The following is a 6,394-nucleotide window of genomic DNA, read 5'->3' as shown; positions in this document are numbered from 1 at the left end:
CGTGCCCAAGCGTCACAGCGCCGCGAAACGGCTACGCGGGGAACTCAGTCCAGGGCTTACAAACGCTATGTGACGGCGAGGAATGGCGTGCTTGCTTGAACGGCAGTCGGTTACAACTAACTCAGAATTTCCAAGCCGCCAGTAGTTCTCCCTCAATAATATTATTATGCATTTGTCTCTTATTGGAGTATTTTGAAGGACTTCACATACGTACTCGTGAAATTTGTGCTTCCCGGGTGGCAAAATACCATAGATCCACACAAGCCCCACTGCTCTGGCCAATATCTGCTTGGGGTGTAGCTCATCAGCACGTCAGAAGACATTAATCCTTCTTTTAATTATCTTTTTAGCTTTCCAAAGAGAACTAATTGCTAGTGACAATGTGACACCGAAAATGAGTTTGTTTTTCTGGGATCTTTAATGTTAATGCAGGATTAAACTTCATTCCACAACATGTGTTCTGTATTTATGAATATTATTTGTAACATGATAGTGGTTGCCACTTACCATAATAAGCACTGCATGACTTTCAGGTGTTGCATTTTTCAAAAAAATACTGAAAATTCTCAAAGCATTTGTAACCTCCTGATTGTTGCTATATTACCTGTACTCAGTCACCTTACTCATTTTAATTGAAGTCTGCAATTATTTAGCTTCATTTTTTTTCTGTAATAGTACATTAAAATAAGTTCATTTTAATATTATTTCGAATAATATTTTAAATAGTGGCATTTCTTTCAGTTATTACTTCTGAGGTGAAACGATGGCATCAGTAATAAGGGAGTAGTCAGTATTACTATGTTTTCGTTGCACTGAAGGCAATAATCTATTGGGTTGGCCAAAAAATAACAGTTCCAAGGCTGATTTGATACCCTTATCAACAGTGAAGGCTTTGCCATTCAAGGTGTTCTGTAAAGAACAAAACAGTCTGATGGTGCCAGGTCTGGTGAATCTGATGCATGCGGTAACACATCCCATCCAAGCTGCAACAATTTTTGATGAGTAGCCAAACTTATATGTGGTTTAGCATTATGGAGAAACACAACACCTTTGCAATGCACCAATTCTGGACGCTTCTGTTTGATGGCATCACTTAATTTATCCAGTTGATGACAGTACAGGCCTGAATTAAATTAATCGTTTGGTTCCTTGGAAGCAATGCAAAATACACAATACCTTTGAAATCCCACCAGACTGACAGGACAACCTTCCTTTGGTGAATATCTGCTTTTGAAGTGCTTTGAGCTGGTTCATCACGCTTGCTCCATGTTCTTTCCCATTTGTTGTTGTAGATCACAGAATCACAGAACCACAGAACGTTAGGGATTGGAAGGGACCTCAAAAGATCATCCAGTCCAATCCCCCTGCTGGAGCAGGAACACCTAGATGAGGTTACACAGGAAGGCATCCTGTGTAAGGTGGTCCATTTTTCATCGCCCGTTATCATAAGTTTCAAAAATGGATCATTTTCTTCATGCTGCAAGAGAGAATTGCAGATGTCAATGCACTTAGTGAGATGAATTTCTTTGAGCTTCTGTGGTACCCAAATACTGAGCTTCCTAATGTATTCAAGTTGTTTTAAATGGTTTTCAACACTTGATTTTGACCTGTTAAGATTATCAGCAATCTTTTATGTTGTTAAACGCTGATTGGAGTAAGTCAATGACTTTATTTTGTTGTTATGAACTTCAATTTGCCTTCCTGAGCATGGTGCATCTTTAACATCAAAATCTCCAGACCAAAAATTAGCAAACCAATTCTGACACTGCCATAGTTTTAAGGTATCTTCACCATACACATCACATAACTTTTTATGAGCTCGCATGGTGTTTTGTCTTTTCAGAAGTAATACAGCAAAACGTGACAAAAATGTTCCTTTTGCTTTTCTATTTCGAAATCGACACCAAATAAGTAATTGTTAATGGAATCATGCAGTTTCTTTTTCTAAAACAAGCTTGAACTGGCAGATGTCAAGTTACTTAACCAATTTGTGGTTTAAAATGAAGTTAGTTATATTTCAAGAAATGTATGTCCATCTATTTAAAAAAACCACCACAATTACTTTTTGGCCAACCCAATACTGCTCTTCAGGACATCTGTTCTATTTCGATTTTGCATGGAAAAAAGTTTTGAGAGCAACACACTAAGTTTTAAGCTGAGCCTTATGTTTCTCTGTAATCTGAGTAGCAAGTTCATTAAAACATTATTTAGCCAGGTAACTGGCTTCTTGGGTCTCACTGTTTCCATAACAAATGTCTTCAGGTTGGAATTATAAAGCTACAAGCTTTATGAGTTTTCATGAGTGAAATATATAAGGAAAATGCAACGTTGATGAGAACTATTTTGCCAGCACATGTAACTAAGGCAGGAAACTGTTCTGTGGAACAGGCCTGAGACTTGCTTAGTTGTCACTGTGCTAGAGTGGGATTCAGTGTTTTTCAGTCTGTAACTACTAGATTGCCATGGACCAGAATTTTCCATACCTGTTCCCTGGCATGGAAAAGTTCATGCACATGTTGAGCTAACTAATTTTTTTTTTCTGATATTTTATATTTCTGCACATACTTGGGAGATGCTTCAAATGCAGAAAGTTGAATTGCTAGTAGAAGCCATTTGTTCCCATTAAACAAAACAAAATAAAACAACGAACCTCAGTGCCTGTCCTTAGATGCAAATAAGTGAAGAATTATGGTCAAACAAAAATATTCTGGGTGTAATTACTTCCATCAGCAGAACTCAGAGCTGGCATCCAGTCTCCCCACAAAGAAAGCAGAAGTTGCACCTCTGCATTACAGCATGGACTTTGGCCCAGTAATTGTTTTCTTCTCATTGCACTTTACGATGTAAATTCAATGTCATTGGTCATGCCATTTGTTTCTTCTGTTGTTGGGCTTTGCTTTTGTTGTTTGGTTAGGTTTGCTGTTTTTTATTTGGTTGGTTGTTTTTTTTCTCTCTAGATAACTACCTGATTTTTCTTTATTTGTTGCTGATATTATTTACTCTGTGTTGAGTACTATATGATTTCTTGGCAGTCTACCTCTGTCCTAATTGCCAAAGTCTACAAATTCATCAGGAATTTTGACTTAGTACAGACCTAGGTAACACTTTTCTCTTTTGCTGTTTTATGTTACGTGAAGGATTTAGTTCAAAGAAAAAATATACAATGCTAAATGATCCATTACCATGGCTAGCATTGCCACAGAATTATACTCTGGAAACAAAATGTCCTTGAACTCTCAGGTCATTATGGTTCTTTCAGCATTAATTCTAGTTAAAAGTGGTACAGGCAAAATTTATATTAATCTTTTTTGTTCCAGTGCTTATTCATGCTAAATTTTCTTGTCAGTTAACAGAATATCCTACATAGATAAAAAAACCCAACTTCTACACTAATTTAAAAGAGACACCATCAAACAAATAATAAGCACTTGCTCACCTGCATGAAACTGAACATAATTTGCAAGTGCATCTGTTTAGATTTTTCAAAGAAAATAGTATATTCATCAAATAAATATTCTTGCAATGTTGAAAATTAAGCAGCCTTGTGTGAGTGGGTTTGGTGTTGGAGGATGCTGTTTAATCTTGAAATACTTGCTTTGCAGCTCAAAATCTTCACTTCTGAGAGACAGATGACAGATATTGAATCAAATACAGTTTAAACAGTAAGCAGATAAGGAATCAACTCACATAGCTGCCAACCAATCAAAAATAAAATTACATAAGATTAGCATGCGAGCTTTAAAACCTGGCTGGGTAATTCCAATTTATTCCCAATATATTCTTTAACAGCTGTTCACTCTAAGTACCCAGTTATAAATCGAGTAGCATAATCATTCCCGTCCCCTTCTAAACAGCCACCTTAACTTTGGCTATGAATTCGCCATGAGTTCATGGTGTATGACACTGCTGAAACATGACCCATGCTGTCATTCATCCTTTTTGTATCCCAGATGTGTCAGTGATGGGTGGGACCTAGGGAGGAACCCACAAAGCCTATACTTCCTCTAGTATGAGATTTTTTTGGTATTTTATTGCCAGTCACCACATACACACAAATGTTTTAAATTATGCTGTGAAGTGAAAGGATTATAAGATTGTCTAGGGACTCCAACAAGTTTTCTAGCCAACAGTGCTGAATAAAGTCCATTGCTGAAACCATTGCCAAGAAATTCTTTCAAATAGGCCACAAAAAGACCACCCTGATCTCTCAATTCATGTCTTTCTGGAGCACTAATCAACTGGAGGCTTGTTGATTATGGATGTTTGACATGTGAATCTTGCTGATCAGGCTTCTCTTTTTGTCTCATCTCTGAAGTGCAGCAAGTGAAATGCGTAGAGAAGAGGTCAGATCCACTCTTACTATATCAGTCTGCCTCACTCCATCTGAGAAGCTTAATGCAGGGAGGAGTGGGCACTGTACCCCTGCTTAGGCTCGGTTCCCTTGAGCGGGTATGGGTTGAATAACAATGATCTTGGCTGTTGGCGTCTTTTTCTGGGGGATTAATGCAGCGTGAAAGTTGCAGAGAGCTGTACAGCTACAGATTCCACAGTGCAGATTTGCTCCTGGAAGGCTATTCCAGTGCAGCCCTAGGGTGAAATTAACAGGGGCCAGGAACTGCTGTCACAATAATGAAGAAGTTTTGTTAGGTCTGTTAAATCTGAACTTGGTACTAGACTTTCTCTGCACAGATAGATTCATAGGTGTGCTGCATCTCTTTTGCACTTTGAAAAATACAGCAGCTGGAGAAGTCCTTGGGTACAGAGAAAGTGTCTGTGTACATTCCTGCCACTGCTCATAGTGCTGTCATCCATGCCTGCTCCACCTGATCCACTAGTGCTTGGCAGCCCAGGGAAAGGAGGGAGGGTGAGAGGAGAGCTGAATGAAAAAAGGTATCACTGGAGGAAATAACCTGGTTTGCCCCTCTACTGATGCAAGTCTCAAGCAGTGTAACAAAATCACTGTAAATTAAAGCTGTACCCTCTGCCTGAAACTATGCAAAGAAGAAACAAGAACTCACCTCATTTTTTCTGTTGTTTTGGGTAGTGCTTTCAACAGAACAAATTAAACCTTTTGCAATAGTACACCACTAGCATCAAAGAGGTATTTTCTTATAAGCAAGGCAAGAATTGTGGGAATTGTAATATCTTTTATTAGTTCAGATGGTGTATGTGACCATCTGAACTCAAAACGGACCAGCTTTGTGCTCATGACCTCAAGAAAGCTTCACGTGCCCAAAACCATCTTTATTTTCCCAGCAATATCAGCTGCATTAGTAAAAGGTATTGCCTCTCCCAATAAACTTTGCTTTGTTTATAGCCTTAGATTGTCATGACTGCAACGATATTATCAAATTTCCGGTAAAACAAGCAAAACCAGACTTGCCTTTACAGAAATAATCTTGTTTCTCAAAAATGTATTATGAAAACGTATGGGGTAAACAGCTTGAAAAGGTTTCTCTGTGTCTTCCATCGCTGCATTTCCGTTGCACTGCACGACAAGAGACCTGTAAAAGCTGCCAGAGCGCCTTATGTGCTGAGGCCCTATTACGAGACAACAAGAATTTCAATAATGAAGGGTAGCAGAGAGCTGATGTCACTGTCACATTTTTCAGTCAACCAGAAACCAATTATCCCTGGCTGACAGGCCCAATTAAACCATTGGGTAGAGGGAAATGCCAGCTATCCTCGCCTAGAGTTAGGTAATTGGGGCTTTATTATGGTCAGACCTGGTGCTGTTTGTTGGGCCACTGGATACGAGTACGAGCTGTTCTGCTCTCTCTCTCTGCATCTCTCTCTTTCCATAAGCATTCATGGATTTTTACCCCTCAGAAAAGTAGTTGCATTTCTACATAAGAAATGCTAATCTTTTAATATATATTCTCTGACATAGTAGGAATCTGAAGGTCATTAATTCTCTTCAAGTTTATAGATAACATGAAGTTAGAAGTTATACCATGAAAGGCCTCAGGCAAATGCTTTGTGCTGATTTGTGCTCAAGATCACAGGTCTTTTATCTAGTACTCTTGCAAGCATATGGAAGGTTTTCAACTTACACTACTTAGAAACTTGAGAGCATGTTTGGCACAGTGTTAGACTGCTGCACAGAGGGGTTTCCTATTTTACTGTAATTTTGTTTGGATTGTTTGGAGCTGAAGAAACGAGTCACCGAGCATTCTAAGGTCCCTTCTTGTTCAGGTTAGCACTTAGTCATGGCCCTCCAAGGTCTTACATTGCTTGCGATGACGCTGAACTAGCTAGCTCATTTAAGTTACCAAGTTTTAAAGCTTCTTTAATATAATATGCTACGTTAACACAAATTTCCTCATGGGCTAAATGCCCTGCATCCATTATCCAGCCTAGCTCATTTAGGATATGGCACAATGCAACCAGATTA

Source organism: Mesitornis unicolor, unplaced genomic scaffold (genome assembly GCF_000695765.1).
Source record: "Mesitornis unicolor isolate BGI_N332 unplaced genomic scaffold, ASM69576v1 scaffold23704, whole genome shotgun sequence".
NCBI classification, from domain to species: domain Eukaryota; kingdom Metazoa; phylum Chordata; class Aves; order Mesitornithiformes; family Mesitornithidae; genus Mesitornis; species Mesitornis unicolor.
This window is presented reverse-complemented; position numbering follows the sequence as displayed.